Genomic DNA, 26,313 nt, shown 5'->3' with positions numbered 1-26,313 from the left:
AAAATGACTTCCATGTCAGACCATTTTATTGTTTGCTGATCGTGTACCTGTTTGTTTCCACATCACTACACTGATATTAGAAATTCAGCAGTTCCAAGAGAAGCGAACTGTTCTTGACACTTCTAAGAACACTATTTTTCTGTGTATGATTTCAGGATGACTTTAAATAATTGAGCTATCATTGCATAGAAACATCATCTCTTCCACCAACAAAGAAAAGAAAACACAAAACCCGTGCAGATACTCATACACATGCACCATGGTAACAATGACTCTTCCAAGAGCTAAAATTATTGATATAATAAAACTAACCCAATGAAAAATTCTGCAAAAAGCTTTTAGAACAGTTTTATTTCTCAAAGTAAAAAAACCACCATCCACAATTTCTGATTGATTAAATTAGATCATTGCCAAGTAGTTGTTTTATCTCCTTTCCTATGAAATGTAAATTTTATATGAATGTAAAAAAATCTTAAAACACATTTTCTTTGTTTTATTTTATGGAAAATAGGCACCTCAAAGCTGAAGACCACTGCATCTAGGTTTCAGTTTTCAATTTTCTGATGAAAATCGTAATCTTTTCAGTCAGGGCAGAAATTTCTAGCTATGCTCTAAGTCAAAATAATATTTTTTGTGATTGCAGTAAAAATACTTTCTCAACAAAAATCACTATTCTTTAAGAAAAGTTTCTGAGCTACTGGGCAGGAATAAGAGAACTAAATTTATTAGATATAGTAAACCCTTGTCAAAGAAAGCACTTAGCTTTAAAACTTGTAACACCACAGATTTGTGAGAGACATCATGAATGTTTAAGTGCTTCTCTGAATAAGGTTACAGAGGGAAAGTATTTGAATAACTTYATTAGTAGATGGATGTATCCAGTTTTATTAGAATTATAAAAGTTATCAGTTTCTCCAGTGAGCACCTTCTCATCTGCACCTTTCCAAATCATGATGTGGTGAAGTAAGTGCTCTATTTGCCTTGCTATAGAATAGCACATGGCAGGACCGAATGTGTGGGAACTCAACATGGAGTGGGCGAAACCCCATGGAAACAGTGGCGAAGCACTGGGACAGTGTGGATCCCCCAGGTTTCAAACAGCTCCCGTCCTATGCTGAGTCTACAGGCTTACAGTGTTSAACATAATGCGAAAAGCTAATATAATTTCTGGTCCCTCAGGAAGATCAAATGCTTAGAGAAATGTACCGACTGTAAGTCAGTTTGYCTTCCAGATTCAAGCATTTGAATTGTAGCTAAAATCATATTACCTCCAGAACTATGACTTACATGATATTAGGAAATCCTATTTTATAAGCCAGTCCTGGTATCAGTTTGGACCTCAGATGCTAACACCTTGTAGAGTAGCCTCTTTAACTAACTCATACTGAATACGATTTTTGAAACAGTAGACACTGTTTACTGACCTGTCATTGAAGTGTCCCAGTAGCTGTACGATAACCATTTTTAGAATGCAATAAATGCTTATTTTGGCAAGAAATCATCACCTGTGAAAAACGTACTGCAGTGTGTATAAAATCTGGACATCACTGTAGACTCTAAATAGGGTATGGTCATTCTTGCCATACAGCTCTAACAATCTGTATTCTATCGTAGATGCTGTTATTTAGGTATGTTTTAACTGCAGTGAGTCAAAATCTAGTCATACAGCTATGTAGAAAGGAAAAACATTTTCTGCCAGATGTTCTAAAAATGGATAGTCTACAGATATATATTTCTCATTGCTTAAATACAAAAGTAAATATAATAGTTCATCTTRCCTATGCCATCAAGAAAACCTTGACATAATTCTCTGACTTTTTTACAACAAAATACTTTAATTGTACTTATTTTAAGAGAGAGAGATGTAGTTTTCCAGTAGCTCAGGGACTGTAATGTTTTCCGGAACAGAAGTGGAATGTGGTACTCCCCCAAATCACAAAGGGGAGCTAAGACAGTTCTTTCTTTGGATATAATTTATAACATGTTAATTTCTTGAATTTACTGTGCACTAACAGCTTGTCTGTACTCTGTAGCATAATATTTGAAAGACACAAACAGAAATCTAAATTAACCAATAAAGCAGACTGCTTCTAGCATAAGTAGAATAAGGTTTAAACTCAGGAATAGGTGTTACCATGAGAACTCTGTAGATTTCAAGTATTTGGATTCTGTATCACTTGTTTACAGTGACAATTTGATAACTTTTCATTTCAGACATTAAATAAATTGTTAATAGCTATAATGAATTATTTCCTATCTGGCAGGGAATAATATGATTCCCTAATATTGATTCACTTCCTTTGAATATTCAGTGAAAAATCTTTGGAAGTTTGTTAACAGAAGACTTAACAGGTACCAAAAAGGAAGTACATCAGGGAGATTATATTTGCAAATAGATTTTTCTTGTTATGCTAAACGGAGGCTCTTTCTCTATAAATCTTTATTAACATTGCCAATTCAGCATCTTTAACCAGATTGTTTCATTTGCATGCTTTGCCTTTGTGATTGGATTACAGCTTGTTTTACTTTACTCTTTATTATTAGCTCTCTGGATATGTAATTATGGTTTATTACTTAACATTCAATTTACTTTGATCAGTGGGTCTTACACAAAAGCAACAATATATAAAAAAATAATTTGCTGCTCCTGTAAGCCACTCTACACCCTTCAGCTCAGCCTCTGTACCTTTTGAAAACTATAACTTGCAAATGACATATTACTGCTGCAATAATTAYAGATGAAGAATTGAGAACTAGTTTTCAATTCATATCTCAATTGATTTCAGTTAGTCATATTGGTTGGATTTCTGTACCTATCTCGATGGGCAATTGGTTGTGTTCTGAGCTGGTTAAAAAACTACAAATGGGCCTGTTTAGTACTCCCTCTCCTCAAAATTAAAATGCTTTCAAAATTTTCATTACAAATCTAATTTTACATAGTTTGTAAAATATGATGGAGACTCCATATTGGTCATTTCTCACAAAGAATCTTATTGAAAYGAGCCTACTTTCAAATAATATTTATTTTTAAAGCTGTCCATTTCTGGAGATGGCAATTAAATAAATAATTTCAATTAGATATATTATTCTTTCTTTTCACAATGTCTAATATTACTATTAAAATATTTCCAAAAATTTCCAAATAATATCATTAGAAACCTACTAATTCTTTTCTGCTGCTTCTTTATCTTGGATTAGTGTCATGGGAAAAAAATTTTTAACAACTACTGATGACTCCTGTTTAGAAGACACTTGCGAAGAACAGTATAAACATAATAGAACATCACAAAAGTGAAGATAACAAAAAATATATTAAATAGTTTCCCAGTTTCTGCCAGTCAGTTTGTTATGGAACAGTAAATAGAAATTGTTCAACATGGGAAAATAATAATAATGCAAACAAAATATTTGCAAATATATATCTTTGATTTGGTTCAATGAGTTATTTGTTTAATAACATAAATAACCTCTTAAATATCATAATGGGTTTCAAAGTTATCTAAATTTAGATAGATAATTTATTTAAGTGCCCTCAAAGTATTTATGTCGTAAAGTGTGATTGATGGCAATAAAGAGAAGAGCTGGAAAGCAGATAAAGAACTGGCTAAGCCAGGGCCTATACATGGGTTGTATTAAAAGCACAATTCTCTAGAAAGGAATTGCTAATGAAATTTTTCAGATTCATCCTCATTTGTGTGTTGATTAATGAATTGCAGAAAGAACTAGAAATGTGCCATTAGGGATATTTGGTAATACTGAGGAGAACCGGAGCAGTGCACAAGGAATAATAAGAAAAACTAATAAAAATTGAAGGCAGGAAAGTTCAGTTCTGGTTGAACTGGTCTCTTCTGAATGACCAAACTMCAAATATAATACTTCTCTGGATAAGTTTGTCATGATTTTAGCTGTTGATAAGGACTAATTTATGGACTTGTGTATATTTCTGGTCACTGAAGCTCAAAAAGAGGAACCTAACTGGTAAAGGTGCAGAGATGGTTGAAAATTACATTCTTCCATTTAATGTGAAAATAAAGAAGAAGTAAATAAGGCATTCATAGGCTTCAACTTCATTTATGTTATTCTGTGCAGAAGAAATTGGTGCAAATTTCTAGGGAAATAAATATAGTACATTCTACCTGTACATTGAGGAGCAAAAGCAAAACAGGCAAGTAATACTTACTAATATTTTTATTACTGTTTTYAAATAACAAGTTGTTCTGTATGCATATATTCATTACTATAATAAAGAATAATATYGATTTAGCATAATGATTTTAAAAATCAGTCTACATTCCACTTTGAAATACTATTTTATACTGGGAACTCTATATGTATGTCACACATACTATACCCACCACTTTCCAAATATGATGCTAAGTGCCTTCACTTAAATATAGTGCTTTCAAGCAAAGATAAAACCCATAGGAGATGACAGGAGAAATTGCTGTACTGCTATAGCATTCTCTAAATCTCAGTCTTCTGTATCAACTGGAAGCCCTTTTGTTTAAAGACCTGGCTGCTGACCAATATATTTGTTTGGACAAACTGGAAAGGTGGAAAAGAATACTTGGTTCAGGCTCCAATAATTTTCTGAGGCTTATCAGTGTGTCATAGGGCATTAGATCAATGGTAGGTTTTTTTTCTTTCTTTTTAAAAACAGTCGACAACAGCTGTTTTAAGGTCATTCACTCATGGTTATGGAAGAAAAAAAAAAAACATGCATGACGAGGCATGTGAAGAGGGAGTGCCTGGAACTTCTTTGTGGAATTAATCTCAAAATTACACCTGGAYGTAAGCTCTGAATTTAAGCAGGAAAGCTGTGGAGTCTGATATCTTGAGACCCAGCTTCAGMAACCTGCTAAATATTTAGAAGTTTGCTGTAAAACCTATGTGAGTTTAAGCAACAGCATTATATTTAGTTGTCTATGACAGCAGGAAATAGGCAAATGCATAACTGAATAATGATGTGGACCAGGCAAAGTCATTTTGCAAAGAATTGACCAAAAAGTTTTTTTTTTTTTTGAAATTTAAAAATTTAATAAAGAATAATATTTTGCACTTGCAAAATGATGTGTCCATCTTAAGAATTTTCTTGTATAGAGCAGTAAACTGCCTGACAAAGACCATTATGTACCTACCACTGCGTAAGTTTTGCAGCCAGTCCTTAACAAACATAGATTTGTACAATCACTGATTGGAAAAGTCATCCCTGCTATCTATAACTTCGTTACATTCACTATTGATTAAATTCTGTGAGACAAATGTAGGTAAATGTCTTGCCTGCAGCCACTGTGAATGAGGAAATCTTTTTCACAATATTTCGATTTGATGCATATGCCATTATACTCCTTGTCTCTTAAAGCTGTTGTGCTTACCRTCTTTGCTTTCAGCGTTATTGTAGGTGAGCATCCTAAGTTAATTTGGTTAGCGCTGCTTCAGTAATGACATAGGGGCCTTTATCTCAGCCATGCCAACAACAGAAAAACCCTATAAAAAAWCTTATAATGCCTAGATCAAAATGCTGAATATAGTTACTTGTTATTTTCAGCCCATGAGCACTGGATTCAGTGCACCTGTTTATAACAAAACTTTGCATTGACTTTTGGGGACAGAGAAAACAAATGATTGAGCAAAATCCATGCTCTTATCCTTATAATTACAAAATTATTTAAAACCTTAAAAATTAAAAAAAAAATACAAAACCAAACTAACTTTCAGCAAGYTTAAATGACAGAAGCATTTAAGGAAAACAGTCCCTTTGTACATACCTTTGAAGATAATAACAATTCTTTAGTTAGGAAGACTAGTTTCAAACCATGCCTGRCTTAAGATTAGTATTTTTTGCCATTAAKAATATCKCTTAAAAAAAAAAAGAATGKGAATACCWGACAAATTTCAGCAGAGTGTATATATATTTATGCACACACATAGTGGCATACAAACACATACACTTACATACATTCAAAAGATCCAGACCCTTTTCTTTCCATTGTAATATTGCCAAGCGACCTATCCCTCTTGCCTGCTGTTCTAATGACAACTACACTTACTAGAGCTGTATGACATTTTATTTCTCCTGAGAAATTCTTGTGGTCTATCTAGGAGGGCTTTAGTCCCCAACCTTAAATAGATAGSACTGTGTTAGAATTAAACACTTTAAAAGTATCATTGAGATACCCTCAAAAATAACTCAACAAATTCACTTTATCCTGCCTGTAGGTAACTTCAGTGAATGGAAAAATAATCTCGAGGGGCTTAAGTTTTATCTTAACATTGATCTACACTGTTTCTAGGTTGTAAAAGGGTTGATTGACATTATTATGTATAGATGTATGGGAGTTTGCAATACAATCTCAGATGTATTGACTTTCCAGTCAATACAAAGATATGACTGTTACAGAAATATATTTCCCGTGAGCATTAAGGCATTTTCCCTTTTAAAAACAGTTCCAGCTATTCATAGGCAGCTTTTTCCAAAAAACAACTAAGTAAATCAAAAATAACTATACAGATAACTTCCAGAGGGCAAGCAGTTATTTTCACTTGTGGAAAGTTATAACTTAGAATTTCCTGTTTTTTCTTACTTAAAAATGATTGTGTATGTGAGTGTTTTGGAGATCTGTTTTACCTTGAAAAAATAGTTCCTAAAAGAGGTGGACAAAAGGATAAAGATCAGCTTATCTGACAACATGAATCAGAGTAACTCTCTCTCTCTCTCTCTCTCTCCCCCCTTTTCTCTCTCTCTTTCTCTGCATGTATGTATACAGAGTATATATGTATATGTGTTCTAAATAGGTTTGGATATAACTGATAGCTCAGCCAGAGAAGATTATTCTCTTTTTGAGAAAATTAAAATTATAAAATATTATTATACCGTTACATTTTTTTCCAGGTTTGTTAATTCCTGGCCTCCCACATATGAACATACTTCCCAGAAATATTTTCTACAAAATATGTAAATATGTGGTTTYCTAAAAAGGTTTATGCCATTAACATTTCTGGAAGTCTTAAAAGGAAAAAAAAAAAGAAAAAGAAAATTTGTAACAAAATTTACAATGCCAATATTTTTACTTACTGAACTTTAACTACTTACAATAGTTATAGTCAGTTAGATGGATTGTTAATAGGGAATCATCCAAAGAGTCTGTGATGTCTTGATATTCCATGCTTGTTGTGTGTTACGCCAAGTTAGAGGAAAAAAAATTGTCCCTGTCCCAAGGTTTTATTGTCCAAAAACTGTGTTAATCTCACCTGTTATGATGAAGGTCCTATGCAGTTGCAATTAAAATAAGCGCATTTCATATAAATCCAAAAGTATCTGTAAAATATATCCCTGTGGAGCTATATATACAGGGATTGTATCTTATTCAGAAAAWTCTCACCTGCTACTCCTCAGAAGTCCTGTTCACTGCCTAATAGTTAAACTTGTACATAATATGAGCTTGTCTTCCTCTGAGCATTTAAATCAAATGACTAACCAAGCACCAGACAATACCTAGAGATACAGCACAGCTCAGAAATTCATATTGGATTAAAAAAAATTGGTTAAAAGAACCTCCTTGTGAACCTTTCAAATGCTTCAAGAAATGATTAGTAAATTGCAAAGAAACAGGAATATGCAAAAGTTTTTTTTTTTTTTTTTTTTTTTTTTTTGGTTTTTTTTTTTTTTTTTTTTTTTTTTTTTTTTTTTTTTTTTTTTTTTTTTTTTTAATATAAGACTAGTATCCACCTGTGACTTTAGACCCCAAATATCATCTCTTAAACCTGGTTATGTTTCACTGGCGCTTTCAGTGACACCTGCATATAGAGCCTAGATCTGAAGCCACGCGTCCACAAGTTCATGTGACTTCACAGTGATCCAAGCTGCACATCGGTTCTCRGTTATCCCTGCATGCTGCTTATGAAGTCCTCTAGAGCTCTCACAAGAGGCAAACAGGCCMCCCTGCTTAGATGTCTTGCGTGGGATTTACTGTGTCCCTAGCCGAGCTGAGCTGTTCAAGTGCTAGCATTAATGACCTTCCGGAGCTTTTGTAGCCTTTTGAGTTGTTTCTGCCAGACAAGTCTTTAACTCAAAGCTGTTTGCATTCTAAACTTCTAAAACTCAARTTGTTTTCCCAGTGGCATGGGAAAACCTAATTTGAATTTACCTACGCTACTGCAGTATCAATATGGGAATAGCATAATTTGAAAGGTAACTGATCAACTTACGTAAGAAAATGAACTTTCTTGATGTAAGAAATAGTGTGTCATATTCTGCTACCTCCACTGAGCCATTCTGTGGTGGAGAATAAGCCAGTTAGCGTGGCTGTGGATGAAATGTTTAATCTCTGTATGCATCACTTATTCTATTTAAAATGAGAATACAGATTACTTATCTACTGTTGCATAGTATATTCAGATCTCTAGACTAAAAAGTGCTATTCATGTAGGGACATTACATTCATCATCATTACATATGTAATGAAAAGACACTCATGGTAGTAATTTCAAAGGTAAGTAGTGCCATTATTGATCATTTAGGAGATCAGGATTTCCATTTGCCTACTACCTAACCAATTTTTGAAATGTTAGCATATTGTGGTGTCTGTATTGCCAGATACTGGATCTTAAAAAAAATGCTGTACTATTCAAAGTTGATAATGTTAGCTGCAATTTAAAAAATATCTGACTATTTCTTTGATGAGAATAGAAAAGCTATTCTAGTTGCAGCAAGTTAAATACTTAGGAAGAAAGAAAACATCAGCAGCTGATTTTTTTTCCCAAGACTTTGCCATCAGTGTCCTTGTCAGTTTTAGCTGCTTCCCACGTGAAAAAGCAGTAACCTAATTTTATAGGCAACATGCAAGAGTTTATGAAAGCATAAACTCAATTACTCCTTTCTTAAGTCTTWAAAAAAAAAGACATTTTGACTGCTTCTTGATTAAAACAATCAGAGAACTACACCTGAACTTTGTGGCATGATACAGCATTTCTACCTATTTAGCTTGGAGATTGTTATAGACTTTGCAGACTACATGCATACACCATGCTGTATTGCAGTCTACTGCAACAGTTGCACTTTATTTAAGAGGATAAAGCATAGAGTCTAGCGTTTTGAAATTTTTTACAAAACAATGCCAAATTGGAAAAGAACATATGTAAGCTAAAGAACTTTTACTGACATGTCACAGATATGAGTACACTGATTTACGTTCTTGAGAATGGAAGCATAAAGATAGTTTTCCTAGAATTATACATCAAATTTTCCAACAGAGAGATGTGTCTATTTACAATTTGTGAAAGGATACTTTGTTGTTTTAATAAGTGGGAAAGAGATGATTTCCTATATTTAGTGTTATAATTATCATACTAATCATTTTAAATACCTACACTCTCATGACATAAACAATAATTATAACAATATAACAGTTACAATAATTGCAATAATTATAATAATTATTATTATTATATCAGCAATATAAAAATAAATATGACTTTACCTGCAAATATAGTTAATTCTTAGTATTTTTGTTAATTCAGTTAACTATTATATTGCTATTACCAATGCTATTACCAAAGAGATAAACAGTGTAGAAAAAAATCTTTTACTTTGCAAGCAGTTCACTTGCTTCTTAGATGCAATAGGTATAGTTTTAGCTATGGCTTTGGCCTAGGAAGATGTCAAAATCTGGTGTTACAATGACAGACATGAAAGAAAAAATGTTTATTGTCAGTAGTTAGAGAAAAATCAGTTCTTTTCAGGCTGAAGGAATTTTTAAAATTTTTTCTAGATTTTTTAAGATTCTTAAAGTTCGYATCTAACAAACTTAAGCACTGGTACTTATATAATGACCATTTTAATTAAAATTTGAATTAATTAATCTCATTGTGGCGCTGACTTCCTTAATGTCTACTTAAGCTTCTTTTCACGTCTAAGTAAGTGATATACTGTAAACTACAGAATGTCTGTTGAATTTACCTAAGTTACTGCAGTATCAATATGGAATGCTCTTCAGTTTAGGAAATATACACAATAAAAAATGTTTCTAAATATTTATATATTTTCATATTCATTTAATCTTTTATCCATAAGGATTCCTAGGATGCTTAATAATGTTTGATTGGCCATAAAGACCATGGAATCCGCCACTGAAATGCAAAGTGGCAGCTGTTTAGGAGCACATAGCAATATTTCTTTTTTTACACTGCTGAGCAGAGAATACTGCATCCAGTTGAGATTGCAAGGGGAAATTGGAAAACAGAAAGTAATTACTTAGGATATCTGGGGAATAACACTTTTAATCCCGTGCACAGAGTTATGGGAACACTTAGTGACCCAGATAGTTTAAATGTCCATCACATCTATCTTCCAGATAGAAGCATTTACCTCAATATAGTGTATCTGTACTGGTTCTGAGGGCACTCAAGAGGAAGRATGTGCCTTCTGAATTTAGATTGCCTCTTGGGCTTTCTAACTACACAGAGTCATGAAATCTATCAATGAACTCATGAAATTTATCTTGACTTTGGATGTAACAGTGAGAACATGTAAATGGGTTACAAGGTAATCCTGCTTTGGGTTTGAAATTGCATTAGAATTGTCTACATGAGGACAATCAGGAAAGTTAACCCAAATTAACTAAAAAGTTGTGAATTCAAAGCACCATAATTAAAGTAAATTAGCAGATTCACATCCTGAATAAATTAAATCAAACCAAATGAAAGCCTTTTTAATTCTGAATGAGAGTGTCCAGGCAGGAGTTTAATATAGTTTAATTAATCCATTTGAAAAGCTAATTTTGGTTGATCTTGATGGATGTCCATGAAAACAAGACATGCAAAGGTGTATGTGTGGCTGAGTGCACACAGAATCTCAAAGTAATGCAATAAACTTTTTAAAATAGAACTTTGTTCATATGCATTTTCAATTTCACRGAATATAGTAATTAAATGTTAAAAATCACAGAAATGGTCCAGATGATAAAACAGTTCCAAGTTCCCAGACATATTGTGATCTTTAAGAACAAAGAACTTTTCAGGTCAAACTGTGTCTCAGAAAACATTGATCCCTTATGTGTGTGGATCAATCTCATTAATCTTCCTGCTTTCTTTAATAGGCATATTATTCGACAGAGCCAAAATGAATAATGGCCGATGCAGAAAACTTCAAACAAGGTAGCACTGTACACAATAAATAAAATAAATACATAAATAAAATAAAACTTGAACAATATGTCATATATATACTGTTTATTAAATAAAGGATAATCTGTCTTCAGTGCTGCAGCTAAGTCTTCTGTTGGAGAAAATGAGCTGGGGAAAGTCAGAGGGGATAAGAGGTGGTGGTAAAAGGACAAAACAGATTGCAAGGATGCATACAGCCTCCTATTTATTTTTAAACTCCTATTCCWTTTGCAATGTATATTCTCTTTCCAGCTTCTACTGCTGGAAGAGTTCTTTCATTGTGCAGGTTGTAAGTCATGTTTTCAGCAAWTTGGAAATAACTGTACTAAACTTGCATTTACTAGCTATAAATAGTCCTTCATCCTTACGTAGTGACTTGTGACTTGTACAAAATTTGCTATTGCAGTTCCTACTTTTTGAATAATATTGTTACTGATTTGTACAAAGCACTTTTTCAGCTGATAATAAATTGTTTGAGGAAGCAAATTTCATATGCTACATAGCAAAACTAATCAAAACATGGAGAATTTACAGGGAAATRAAACAAATTTATTCTTTTGTAATGGCTTCTACTAATCTCAAATTCATTATTCTTCTCTAATGTCACAATCTAYAGGAATAAAATGATGAATACAATAAATTAATTCTTATTAATTATATATTTGTGCCAAAAATAAGGGAAATTAACATTAAAAGGGAACATTTTCAAATGCAAATTGAAAAAACTGCCAAAAAAATACCAAAAAAAAGAGTGGGTGAGAGAATAACATTTTCATTCCTGGACAGAATGGTAATTTGCTTTACAACTGGATGACCTAATCAGTAAAAAAAAAGAGTAATATGTGGGAAGTTTAACACTCACTAGTGTGAACAAAGAGAAAGGTCAAATTTCTAATTAGTGAGCTTGTCATTGCCTAGAAGGATTTGTAGAGATGGCACTATTAAAGTCTGTTTTCATATTGATAGTGTGACTGGTCTCAATTATTTTTTTTTAAGTTGCTCCTTGTGCATCAGATCATCCTTGGATTTCTTAAATAAAAGCTGTCACCTCACAGTTTGGGTCTAAAATGTCAGTAAGCTATAAAGGAGGAATTTATCAACATATTCATTTTTTTTAACAGTAGTAGATAGCATACAAATCAACTTCTGGCTTTTAACTTGTGCAGTAAATTTGCTTTAAAACTGTGCAGTAAATTTAATTTAAAATTTTATTATGTAAACTGARTAAGAAAAATGTTCAGCCAAACTGAAAGTCTGAAGTTTTACCTGGTAATTCTCGGTAGCAGAAATTTTAGCATCTTATTAATAAACCCGTATTTGTGTAGTCATTTTTTTAACCTGATTCTGTAAGATTATGTTTTAACACTGGACTATCAACTCCGGAACAGTTACCAGTTTCTGCGTGTTAAAACAGTGCCAGTTACATCACGTCCCTAAGCAGGAAAGACTCGGTTGCATGCAGTTTTTCCTTTTCTCTTTGTCCTGGTTTCTGTGGGAAGGAAGCAGAGGTTTTGGGGCCTGAAGCAGTCCATGGCTCATGGGAGGGCTGACACTTGTGGGACAACGCACCTGCACTTGCTGTACAGGTTCAATAAACTCTTCCAGGCTTCAGAAGATGACTCCTGGGAGTGTTGAGTCTGGCCGTTTCCAAAGCACTCAGAGACTGGCAACCACATCTATGAACGAGTTAGGCTAATTAGGTTCCTTCTTGCAAGAGGTCTGGAGAGTGTTATTTAAGAAAGGAAGTCGTAAAACCTAGTATGCTAAATGACAGCGTAGTCAATAAAAATGCCAAATACAGAGATATAGCCCAATTATTTTTGCTCTTTTGAGTGTCTTCGGTGTAGAATTTGCAACTATAGAAATATCCCTATGTTTCTGGATAGTTTGGATTCAAATTCTGAAAAATCGTATTGAAATAATTCAAGATTTAGTGTTGCTTTACCTYAGTCCTTCGTCTCTCTGCTATCATCTGACAGCTTCCTTGTACATTATGTTAAACCAGAGTGCGAGGGGCCTGAACTATGCCCCGCACAGTCCAATACGTTGAAGCTCACACCTTCCACTTCTCTGCTCTGAGGTGGGAGGGCTCATTCATTCCTAATGGGTGAGTCCTTTAGACAAAGAATGCAAAATTTCGTATGCCACAGAGAAGAGGTACAAAGGAACATGCAACTCGCTAGGCCAAGTTTTAATGCTAKCACTTTAGAACTGAGTTTCGATCTCTGCGCTTGAAATTGCGGATGGATCTTATCCAACATTTCCCAAACAGGAAAGTTAAGAATTCCTTAGAGGTCATAGAGTTCTAAGCTAGAACGAGGCRTTACAGCAAAAGTTCTCTGTGTTTTGGTAAGGATGTAACAGAGTCTGTGAGACAATTACTAAGCAAAATGATTTGAAGCGGTTTTGTGGTTGCTCTGTCTTACAAGACAAATTAGCCTACAGCAGCCCTAGGGATCTCAGCAATACAGAAGTTTCTTCCTATATTCACTCTCAGTCCTGACCAAAACGTCTGCAGATGTACTCAGAGATTGTGCTGTGATAATTAGATCAGCATGATAATTGGACTGTAACCCATTTGTTACCCTTTTCTTGTTCTAACAAATAGAACATCTTATTCTATATCGAACTCAGCTGACCTTTTTTTTTCCAGATGTCAGATTTTTTGATAGATGAGAAAGTTCCTTGTTGATTAAAAATTATAGCATTGTATCAAATGTGTATGAGCACAGAAATGTTTTTTTTTTGTTAATTTGTGTTATAAATCATTATTTCCTAAACTTTGCTGAAAGCTATGCTATGTCTAAATATAAAAGTAGCRTTATATGCTTAAATGTTTAAAAATTACTATTTTGGGACACTGTAGGAGGTAATAACCTTTTTCTTTAGAATTTTCTCATTTCAATTACTAGCTGCTCAATAGCTTGAGCACTTGGAACTGTATCTTGCAGACGTATCTTGCAGCCCACAGCCAACATTAACCTCATTCATTGTTTTTCAATTCTATTTTGGTTGTCTTTTACTTAATCTAAATCAGCCATATTGATTGCCCCATTTCCTTAGTTAATAGGATGTGCTCAGTGTGACTTACAAAGTTCTGTGCTGTTTGACTGAAAGGTGATCTGAKAAGTTTTAAAGTAGAAAGACTATCACTTCCAGGAAACCTGATTTGCCGAGTTGAACTTCRGAATAATTCCATCACAATGTGTATTCATTAGCAGCTGGCTTTTATTTATTTATCTTTGTATTATGCATAAGGATATCTATTTTTCTATATTCTGCATGGGTGAGTATTGTTTAACATATAACTAAGCTGTTAGTACATAAGGAAGTACGGACACATTCAGTACTAGATATTTGAAAATCATTTCTTTTCCTTCTGTCAGGTAAGATTTGCAGTAAAAGATCTGATATGGCTGTTTAGTGCATTTTAGTGTCATTCACCATTCCAGAAGAGACTTAATATTAATAGATCTTGTAAAAGTTGTTGAAGGGTTTTTTTTTTGCCCTAAGTATCATACCGTATTTTATACTGTGAACAAGAAATATATAATGCATTAGATAACCAAGCCCAAATGTGGGAATTAATTTCCTTGAGTATCAGCCGGAATGACTTTTTGCGGGGGAGTTACTTTTTGCATTTTTGACAAGGTTTAGTGTGAGAACAAGTGAAAAAGAGAGATGATCTTCACCCATTGTATTTTTAATCAGCAAGATTAGATAGGCCTTTTATTCTATCTTAATATTACATATTTGGCCTAAGTCTACAGGTCACGTGTTTCTGATCTGATACCTTCCCCAGCTTTGTTAATAYCTGATTAGCTGCAGCTTCTATGAAGATAAACATCGGATTTTATTTTCTCTGTTGACACTCGTATCTATACATGTGCAGGTGTGCATGCACACACACTCACCCAGACACACACACACACACAAATACAACTGACCTTCAGTTTAATGAGAACAGCTTTCAAATCATGCATTGTGCTTCATCACATGAAGCACAGAAAAAACACAGTGGAACCCACCTAACACAGAATTCTTGGATTTAGTAAATATTTTGGGTAGAAGGAAGATTGAAGGCAGGGGCCCAGCTGGTGTACTAGGTATTACTGTTTTTAAAATTCATATTTTGATATATAATCATAAGCTGTAAAACTCATGTGAATACAAACCAAAAATACGGAGTTCAYGCAAATACAATGCATACAAATTCTTATAGGGGGAAAAATGGCAGAAGTGGAAGGAAGGGCTTCCGTGTCGTAACAAAGTYGATTCGATTGTTGTGTTCTGGAAGAATGAGGCCTCACTACAGCACTCCTTTGTGCAAATGAAAGCAAGTTCTGTCTGAGGAGAAAAAAAAATCTGACTTTGTTACACCTTACGAGTTTGATTGCTAGCTGCAAGATCACTGTTGATAAAGTTTGTGAGTTATTTTATTTCTAGCTCTGTCGAAGCAGAGTTGGACATGCTTTCTCCTCTCTGCGATATCTGTGGCATAAACAAAGCTATAGCCTTGYCCTTTTGAAAAGGTCAAATGCAACATTTCCTAAGCTTCTGGGCAAAATTGCAGAGCATGAAAGGCTAAGACGTATTCAGAGGGAGTATGGGATGCTCAGCCAGCAGTTGTATGTCAGCATGGCTATGTGACTGGGTTAAAATAKGGCAAAGTGGCATAAACACAATAATCTAGCAACAAACCTTTGGCACTCCAGGTCCTAGGCAACGAAAACTGGGTAAACTGCATTGTCCAAATTAGAAACAGTGAGTTCTTTTCAGAGCTAAAACTTGGTAATGCTGTTATCTCCATAGCAGAGGTAACCTGGCAGAGGCTGGTAGAATCAAACAAGGARTCGTGGGGAACTTAGTATGTAGGAAGCTCTGGAAATGCAAGTAGGATGTGTCACCTTGTTTTTTTGTCTGGGATTTTAGTGATTGTGTTAAGTGCGACATTGACTAGACTCAGGCCAAATTAAAAGCTTCCCGGCACATGCACCCTTCCCATGAAAATCCTTGCTGATCACTCTCATTTCATGCATCTTGGACATACTTTAGCTGGTAGTAAATGAGTGGGAACTGGGAGACTGAGCAACCATTTAATTGCTATTTCTGTAACCTCCAATGGGACAGCAGCTAAGGAAATAGCTCTTCTGTATTCCTTAAACAGTTAAATGCACTTTTAAGTACTTCACCAACCAAGGAGAAATTTAAGTTCAGGCTTAAGGGCTTTCTTCAAGGTACACACACACATATATACATATATACTTAYATTTTATCATCACTGATATCTTTTTATCTTTTTTGAAATCTAATCACAATCTAATCTTTTAATTCTAATAAGAACTAATGAAAACAAAGAAGCTGTGCAATTACAGCTTATTTTTCTCCTGAATGCAAAGAAGCTAATTATAAAGTGTGAAGTACATTTTGATTTTTGCCTAATTTAATTACTGGTGAATCTGGTTCTCTGTATAATTTGATCAAATTCTAAGGAACCAAATGACTTATATTAATAATAATGTAACTTCCACATTTAACGCTGATCAGTCTTTGCTAATTAGGGTAGATAGCAGGATAATTCAATCCCTGGTTATGGAATGGCAACGTTCAATCACTGGGGGGACCAGCGCTCTGAGTGAGAGCGGAGCACTCTTCAGGAAGAGTCAAGAGGTGGTCAAAGATACCCGCCGGYGACAGAGTTGTTGCTCTGATGTTGTCAGCGGCGTTGGAGTGCAGCGGTGGCGTTGTGCTGTTCACGCCGTGGTACGATGCRCGTTCCGATAGCCACGGGCCGGGAAAGATCAAGTGCTGATTTTAATCGAAGTGATTGAAAAGTAAAAAAAGGGCTAGATCTGAGTTTAGAGAATCTGTTTTACGCCGTCGTACTGCCTTCCGGGAACACKGACTGCTCAAAGCTACGTTCGGATACGTCAGCGGAGCCTTTTCTGCGGTGCCTCGCTCCAGAGGCAGCTGTCAGCCGTGCCTACCTGGGAGATTGCTTTAGCCGTTCTGTTCCGCTGTGCACTTCCATCTCTTTTTTTCCTACTGGGAAAGAAAGAGAAAGAGAGTGCTGGGRCTACTTCACTCTACCACGACCTCCAGAACCACAAGCCTTCGTAATAGAAATGTCCTTCCAAAATCTTGTACCTGTTTTTACGGTAGAAAAACACAATAAAAACACAGGCTGTTTGATTTAGTATCTTAAGTATATCAGAGCTATGAAATAGCAGGAGTTTTTAACCTTATCCTTTGTAAAGTGCTAAATTTAAAATACATTTTGGGTAAGACAAAATGTTTCATTGTATCTTGATTAGATATTAATTTTAGCCCAGGATTTTTCTTATACTGTGGGTATTTAAATTCACTAGCTTGTAATTCATATTCCTTTTGACCTAAAAAATAGGACCTTCCCCCTCCCTTTAAAATGTCTGAGGAGATTTTAAGTGATTTTTTTCCAAGTTACTTTTGTAAAGAGTAACTGTCAATAACAGTCTTTCCCCCCAAATTGTTTTGGTTTTGAGAAAATTTCAGAAAGAGAAACATTCATTAAGGAACGTTTAACTGCTATATTTCTTCGGTATTAGGTCCAGGCTTTCACATAATTCTAGGACTTGCATCTTAACCACGCCACATCTCTTATGACAGTTAATATTCATGTAACCAATAACTGTTGTCCACCAGAGCAGAAACCATAATGCATCCAACCCACCAAGAAAAAGTTAAAGTATAGCAAAAAAATCATCCTGGTAGACTTAACTCAGGGAAAGAAGACAGAATGTCGAATGGGAGAGAAATTACAAAATTAAAATTCTCACACACTGCATTTTTTTTAAATGCAAACTGTATTTGTCATTGCATAAATTTGTCATTATTGGCCTCAAAATACAGGTAAAGGTATTAATTTGCTTTTCAGTGACTGGCTTGTTTTCTTCTTTCAGGCGCTCTAGACTTAGAAATTCACTGCTCTGCTGTCACAGAACTCAGATCTGATGCCTTTAAGATAGTAATACAACATTGCTCGTTTTTTCAGTGGTGGGTTGGAAAGAGGTACTAAGGAAAATATACAAGAAAAATCTGGTAACGTAGATACAGAATCTGGAAGTACCATTTTGTAAGAAATAGCTTTATATGACACTTTTTGGAAGGGAGTGCAATTAAACATGGTTGATAAGTTTGTGTTTGTGATTTTGTTATTCTGTATTTTGTACGTGCATCTACAGATTGGAATGTAGACTTTCAAAGTAAATACCAGTGACGCCTTTCATGTCTGCAAAATCCTTGTTATTTGTAATGTACAGTATTTTTTCCTGAGCTGTATTTTATGCCAAAACCTTGTCTAACAGAAGGTTACCTAAAGAACAGTTAAAAGTAAAAAAAACTAGTGCAAACCTGTACTAAGAAGGAAAAAAAAAAAAAAGAAAAGAAAGAAGATAGGTGTTTCTAAGGCTTTAGCTGAAGTTCAGAAAATTACTTGGCTGCACAATAGGGATTTTGGAAGAATAACACTGAAAATTTGAAGTTTTCAGTCTGAACTCTATGAAAATTCTATTGCATTAGTAGGAGTTCATGTGCTGAAAATAAGCTAGGAGCTAGGACCTGTGTTTAGAGCAGAGTTCTCATAAACAGTGAAGTGGATAATTTATTTTGGTCCTTTTAAATAAAAAAACCCATACATTTTCAGTGACAAATATCTTTTTCTTTCATAAGACCTATAGTACTTTCAAAATAGCTTTCAAAAAATACTTCTCACCATGACTGGTCTTGTTTAGGTCATATGTAAAAGAAACCTGTAAAGAAGATTAGGAAAAAAAAAAAGAAAGAAAAAGAAATTCTCCAGTGATGTGAGCCTTTGTTTTCTCCTAAACTCTTTTCCCTTCTTAAAAGTTTTGATGCAAATTAATATAATGCTTAGCGAACTTTCCAAGCAGGTGGCAGTCTAGGTGATTGGTATCTCCTGCCTATTTGCAAAACAGGTACATCCATGACAGTAAAGGAGAGGGAGTTGCCTGATGACACTTTGCACATTTGGTCTGAAGGGAGCTCTCTCTTGGCGTAATTAAAAGTAATTCTTCTTCTTTCTATCCTCAGCCGCAGCTACAAATAAAGACATTGCCACTGACCACTGGCATTTCTAGCCCAGTGTCCTTGCCATCCGCTCTCAGCCTCATCCGAGTAAGAATCACGTCTCCCCATTCTCACCTTTGGCCTCAGCCCTCGGGAGATAACCTCTTTTAGAGAAGTTCTCCTTCTTGTCTTCAGCGGGCAGTTTTAAAAAACTGATGATAGCTACTTCTTTTTTAAAAAAWTGGCCTTTCCTTTATGGTTAGCACTGTAATTCGAGACATTTCTGTTTTTTCTATGGGATACATGCTGGTGCCAACGTTGTGTCATTCCTATCATCTCACCACTAGGCTTGCTGTCTCTACCTGCCTGCTAACCGAACATTGCAGAGCAGTGGTTTCTCCTCCTGACAACAGACTCTTCCCCGCACTTGCTATACTCCCATAAACAACAGATGCTTTGTTGTTAGTCTCAGTGAGTTTCATAATCCACTACTCACTTGTACACGTTTGTTCTTGTACACATCCATTGAGCCTTTTCTCGCTTCCTTCCTGCTCAGATTAGCAGCTTCTGTCCTTGTATACTTTATATTCTGCTTTCCATTCATTTGAAATTCAAATTTGATATTTTAGTGGAACGTAGATATAGAATCTGGAAGTATCGTTTCATAATACCAGAGCTAGATTCAGGTCTAGGAATTAGCTATAGAAAGTTGCATATTTCTGATGTGACTCTTGGAATCATCCATTCTTCTTTCAATATTCTGAGTATTGTCTTGCCAGTTGTTTTTCTCATTAGTTTGGAAATGGTTACCATATGATAGAATTTGATTCTAGGAAGGAAAACACTGTTACAAATTAATCAACCATGGAAAAGAAAATTTGGTGAAAGAGACAATTGGTAATTTTCAAGTATATTTTTTCATCAGAAAAGATATACCATTCTTTTAAAAAGCCATTTTTTATTTAACTTGTATCTCCAATCAAGATTTATATTCTTAAAGTAATCAAAAGGAGAACTTTTCTTCTTCAAAAGAAAAGCTTTATGTTATTCTAGATAATGTTTAATTTGGTATTCTACTCGCTATGCACTTAAATAAGCAAATAAAAAGAAAAATATCAGAGTAAAACATTTCAAAATTAACAGAACAAATCATTTACCAGATAAATTTTATTTGTAAAATGTCCCTGTTTGGGATAAGAGATCTCAAGCTCTTGCAGGGTAAGAAACATTCCTAGCTTCTCATTGCAGGTATTATAAAGGTCTGAGGGATAGAAGAAAACCTAAGACAATAAAAAGGAGTAGCCAATAGGTTGGATTTAGATTAAAACAAATCTATGAGAAACTTCTGTGGTCAGAACATTAGAAAATAGCATCATCACTGGATGATGCTAATTGTTTTTTGTTGTAAGAAGTCTATGAAACTTACTGAGAATTTACAAGCAAATATTTGAAAGAATTGCATTTGTCAGAAAAGTTTGGATTAATCTCTGCATCTTGAGATTTTATTTGATGTTAGTATGAAAAAATTATGTTGTGCTTAAACAAGTTTGTCGCTATGAATCGTGTCAAACTAGGGTTCGTGTGTTCTGAGAATGCTGTTCCTGAGAGGTTTGTACGCTGGGAGGCAAAAAAAAAAAAAAAGCATAGCTTTACCTCATGAGCTAGCCTTTGCCTTCTTGTTCAGTTCTCACAACAATATATTCTTGAAAGCTAGGAAAACTGAGCCGCCAGAATACATTTCAGTGCACCTTAGTTTCACTGGAAAGAAACAGACGACACATAAAGTCAGCTCAGTTTTGCATAAAGTACATTCACTACCTTGTACCTTTGCGCTTGGCATGGTCTATCTTTGCTTTGCTTACCCGGTTTGAAATAACTGTTGACCTTTCTGCTAGAATGCAAGGATGTGGTCCCCAAGAGATGACTGCACCTCGGTGACTCTTGGGCAAAGTGTTAAAAGGCTTCTGAAGTATTTGCAGGGATTAGGAAAAACTTAATTTTTTTTYCCCAAGCAAGATGAATGTATAACTAAAGAAGTATAGTATATAATACATAAACGTCTCAAGTAAGCCAGTTCAAAATGTGCCTTTCTTTTTTCTCTCTTAAATGTTTGATGGTGAAACTTTGTCAGTTTGGGCCATTACGAGGTTACAAAAAGATGGTAAAATAAAAATGAGTCACACTTTCAGGAAAGCTTGAGAAGAACTGTTCAAAACTGTATAGAAAAAGAAAATAGAAAAAGAATGTTCAAGAACTTCCAAGAACTGGAAGTGCATAATTTTTATACATGATAAATTAAAATTCCCTTCTCTGCTCCTATTTTAGCCACTATTCTGTAGGGACACTGGTCCATTACACAGCTTTCCCAGTTCTGCAAGTGTCTAGAAGCATTTCCTTCCCCATATGTATGTACAAGATCTCTCTTTACCGCAGGGAGAAAAAGGATGCTAGTAGCCTTGTCTGTCCTTTTCCTGAGTGATGGGTATTTGAGCTACTATTTGTTTTCCCACCAATAAATACCTCATTCCACCAATAGCCTCATTCCATTAATCATGGTTGCAGAATTTTCTCAGATCCATATAGGGACTTTGTTTCATAGTTTACTTGGTTAAATGGGAGAGTATTAACACCATTTAATGTTGACCAAGTAATTGCTCTTTAAAAGTAGGTATCTCCCACCATCTGAAGAAAGTACAATACTAACTTCATAGTGTTCCTTTTTAATCGCTCTATAGCAATGCATTGATGACTAGTACATTGTGGATTAAAATGCTAATAAAAGCCTGTCATTTTGATCATTATTTTAAAATGCTGTTGACAGAGTTAAAAATGCTCAATCATGCCTTGCACCCTTGCAGGACAAGAAATCACTAAATTTAAACATCTAAAAATCAGAAAAGAAAATGTTAAAGCAAGCACAGATTTATTCTGTCAGACTCCAGATGTAAACTGCGATCTCCCCCCACTCTTAGTATTGTGCAGTTRCTGGTGTTCTTTCTTACACATTACGGCCTTCATGGCCATGCAACCTCCCTGCTTACTTCTTCAGTAACTTCTCTTTGCACCTCAATTCTGTAAGGAAGTGTTAAGTGTAACACATATGAGCAGAAATAATTCAACAACCTCTGCTAAGGGATAGCGTGAGCTAGTCATGCTTTCCAGTTATAAAAACTTAAGAAGCAATTGGAAAAAATATACAAGGAAATACAAAAAAAAATGTAATCTTCTTCAATTTGATTGTAACATGCATTATAGATATGTTACTTTGAGGTGAAACTGTGCTGAATGATGGACTCTGGAGAGGCAGAATAAAAGAGCTTTTGCTGAAGTTGGTGGAAATATGTATTAAGGAAGTAAGCGTGACATATTTCAGTACTGGCTACTATAAATACAAGGATCTTACCACGAAGTTTGGCAATATGCAGGATTTATTGGGAAGTAAATAGAAAATATTATCCCCCCAAAACAAACAAACAGACAAACAGCCCAACACAACTCACAGGAAGTAGTGAAAGAATGTTAGCATTTGAGTGTTTTATGCAGAATATGTGTAGGCCAGATGCAGTCAATAAGCATGAATTTTGCGACTTTAAAAATATTAGGACCTCAAAAGCTCATGTGTGCAGTGCTGGGTTTTCTGTGCTGTGTATGTTAGATTGGTTTTCAGATTTAGGAATGTTGAGGCCTTTTTCATAGATTGCTACTGAAGAGATTTTAGGTAAATTAACTTAAGGAATTTCAGTTTRCCTATCTATAACTCTTCATTTCAGAAATAAGTTGTATATAAGGAATCAGTAGAGAGACTACACAGCATGATAGTTTTTTCACAATTGAGTTTGACTGTAATAAAATGTTATGTTACTGTTATTATTATACTGTTATTATTATATCACTATACACTGCATTTTAAAAGARGCTAAAATTACGTTAGGCCACTGTTGATATGCATCATTCACTACTATTTTTATATTAACTCTTTGAAAATCTTTATCCAGTGTTGATGGTTTAGGAACATATTCAGTGTGAAAACTAAAATATTTGAAGGGAGCAGATCATTGCCAGTTCATGTTAAATGTTAAAATAATTGCTCATCATGTTTTTTTAGACTATGTGCCAAATATAGGCACTGACATTTCTCCAGAGTTAAATTATGTTTGACTATCATTAGCATACATGAGCTGCCACAGAACTTGGTTCTTCATCTGCCAATTTAGGCAACAAGGCTGTGGAGTCATTTTCATCCAAGAGTGTTTAGAGATAGAAAATTTATGTCATTTATCAAATCCCTCTTCCCTCAGTTCCTGTCTATTTAACAACTTAGAGCAGAAAACTTATATTTCAGATCCTCGTTACATTTCTTTAGACTTTCTGGCTCTCTTTTTCTTGCTTATGAGCAATGGACAAAGATTAGTTTGGTGTAGACTGCATGCCACCAGACAGATTAGAGTGAGGTCTTTTTGAATGGTATTGATTTTTATAACTACAGTTTGCAAAATTCTCCTTCAACTTTCTGACTACAATCAGGCAAACTGGCACTTCTTCAACACTGTTATTAGCAAATCTGAAAAGATGGTTTCCCGGCTGCTACACAGACCTCTATAATTTTATACAGGAAATACCACCAATACTACAAGCATAAGTGAGCTAAGTGGAAAAGAGACCGAGGATCTGTTATCTCAGGGATTTCAAACTGGAATTACCAGTTGGAAATAATCACTTTTACAAGGCCTACTATTTAACTTCCTCTGCAAAGCTGGAGGCAAGAAAGGAAAGCAGGTGGATGCCATGCTTCTAAAGAGGAGAATTTAGATTGCTACTTACGGTYTCAGCATTGTGTTCTCTTTTCCTAGTGAACTGTTTGTCAAACAACCCTCTGTCTTTTTAGGTCACAGTCTTTGCTCCTTTGCTAATAAGACTTTGACTTTCTTCTGTAAGACATTTGCAGGCTTTCCCTTTCCTATTCTGTTTTGCTRAGTAGTACCACAGAACAGTCTTTTATCCTAGTTAAGGAGAGACAGGCTATTTTCAACTGTCGATATCAGAAAAGGATCTGTGGATACAGGAAGGAAGAGTTAGTATAGGAATAGAGAGTTGGTTTAGAATGAAAAAGAATTTTGTGGCAAAGAGAAACACAAAACGTTTCTTGAAAATCTTTATTTCTTTAATATCTGCATTTTAAGGTTATCTTTAATTACATGATCATGTGCTTTTTTCCATCCATGAAAATAAAACATACTGTAACATAATAGGTTTATCAAGTCTATTACATGAAATCAAAGAATAATGTTTCTTAGATGTGAGAGMCAAATCTTGCAGGATAAAGTCTGTTGTCAGCTAAGGAGTTCCTTAAAAAAAGAAATCTTTTCTAAGAGTGAAAATGTCTAGACAAATGAAACTTGCATCACTATCATTCCAGCTGTTTTGAAGGAAATAGGAAGGGTCTTTCTTTTATTGTCAATGTACTTATGTATTTAAGAAGATTCTTTAAAACTTTCTGCAGTTGATGGTTTTTGTCTTCTGATAGATATCATTTCTCTTGTTTGGGAACAGTTTGGATTGCTTCCAAGTCTCCTTASTTAATGAGAATCTCTCACCTTTATGCTCCCTGCTGCTAGTACCTTCACCTGGGCTGAAAAGCTGGTGCAAACAGTTCTGACAGCTTTAGCAGACGAGGAGATGGAGATTTTGAACTCCATGTGCAAAAGGTCATTACGTAGTAGTTTTCTGTTATAGCACAGGAGGTTCTTAAGAGAATGAAAGATACTGCCTCAGAGCAAATCTGGTATAGCATAATATTAAGTATCCTACCTGAAGAGAATGAGACATAGGTAAAAGTGGAGATGTGTACTGACATGGACACATTTTTAATTTAATAGTATTATTATTAATGCAAGCAATGGAAATAACTTTCCTCGCTTCTGTTTAAAAGTGGGAGATTTACCTCTAGTGAGCTGTATTTCATTCTGTTAAATGTCTGCTCCTCTTGTTGGTTGTTGTTAAAACTGAGAAAATTTGACTTCATATCTTCACAACAATTAATCAAGATCTTTTCATCCTTTATAAAATGTTAGCCCAGCCAGAAGACTGACAAGGTTAATAAAATCTTGCATCATCTAATGTGTGTTAGCATTGAATTGTAAACTTCCATAGGACCATTCATACTTCATTTCCAAGAGTTCCTGGCTAATGTGTAAGMTCTGGGCCTTGTGGACATGAACAACGATGTGAACTTCTTACTTCAGGAGACTTATTCATTCCCTCGTTTTCTAAAACTTACRAGGATCTCACTACTTTTCTTTGCTGTGGTTATTGGGGTTATTTTCCCTCTTATGATTTAACTTTTTCTTCATGGTTATATTTACTTGTTTTGTTACCTTTTAAGTGATTGTTTTGACATCTTGTCTGTAACTCATTGAAAATGTCCAACACCTCTGAATTTTTCTTTACTTTTTTTTTTTTTTTTTAATAACTATGAGTGAGCTATAACATCTACAGGTGTACAGGGTTCGTTCCCAGTGATTTCTGTGTTGTTTTTTGTATCCACACAAAGAAAGGAGCAGGACATGTCTTTTGCATGTCTTAGCCCATTAAAAAGTTGAATTTCTAGAGGGTCAGGCCATTCCAGGTGGTGGAACAGCAAGAAGCAATAGGAGCAGCTGTGACAGGAGCTACCAAGTGCTCTTTTGATAAAGATTTCTTCCCAACAACCACCACCCATATCTAGCTTACTCCCACTGGCCTACATCTCTTGAATTGCCTCCCCTTTATTTGTCTTCATTTAGTCTCCCGACTTTTCCACCACTGATTATGTATGATATGTATGGAATTCCTCCATTCCAAATTTCGCATATATCTCAGGAAGTCTTATTAATGCCAGGCTGCTGTGCTGTAAGCTGTGATCTACCAATTTATTCCCATAGTCTTCCTCACTCTCCAGACCCCTTACATACTGTAAACAGGCACTCACAAAGAACCAAAATTTCTTTTAATGCCTGATGTCGCACATTCTCTTCAATTTTGCAGGAACTATCATTATTCTTTTGTCTTTCCTTTTTTTTCTGAGTTAATTAAAATTAATTGATTAAT

This window comes from Rhea americana, unplaced genomic scaffold (assembly GCF_003343005.1).
Source record: "Rhea americana isolate MKP2758 unplaced genomic scaffold, rheAme1 scaffold_59, whole genome shotgun sequence".
NCBI classification, from domain to species: Eukaryota; Metazoa; Chordata; class Aves; order Rheiformes; family Rheidae; genus Rhea; species Rhea americana.
Note: the sequence above shows the minus strand (reverse complement) of the source record.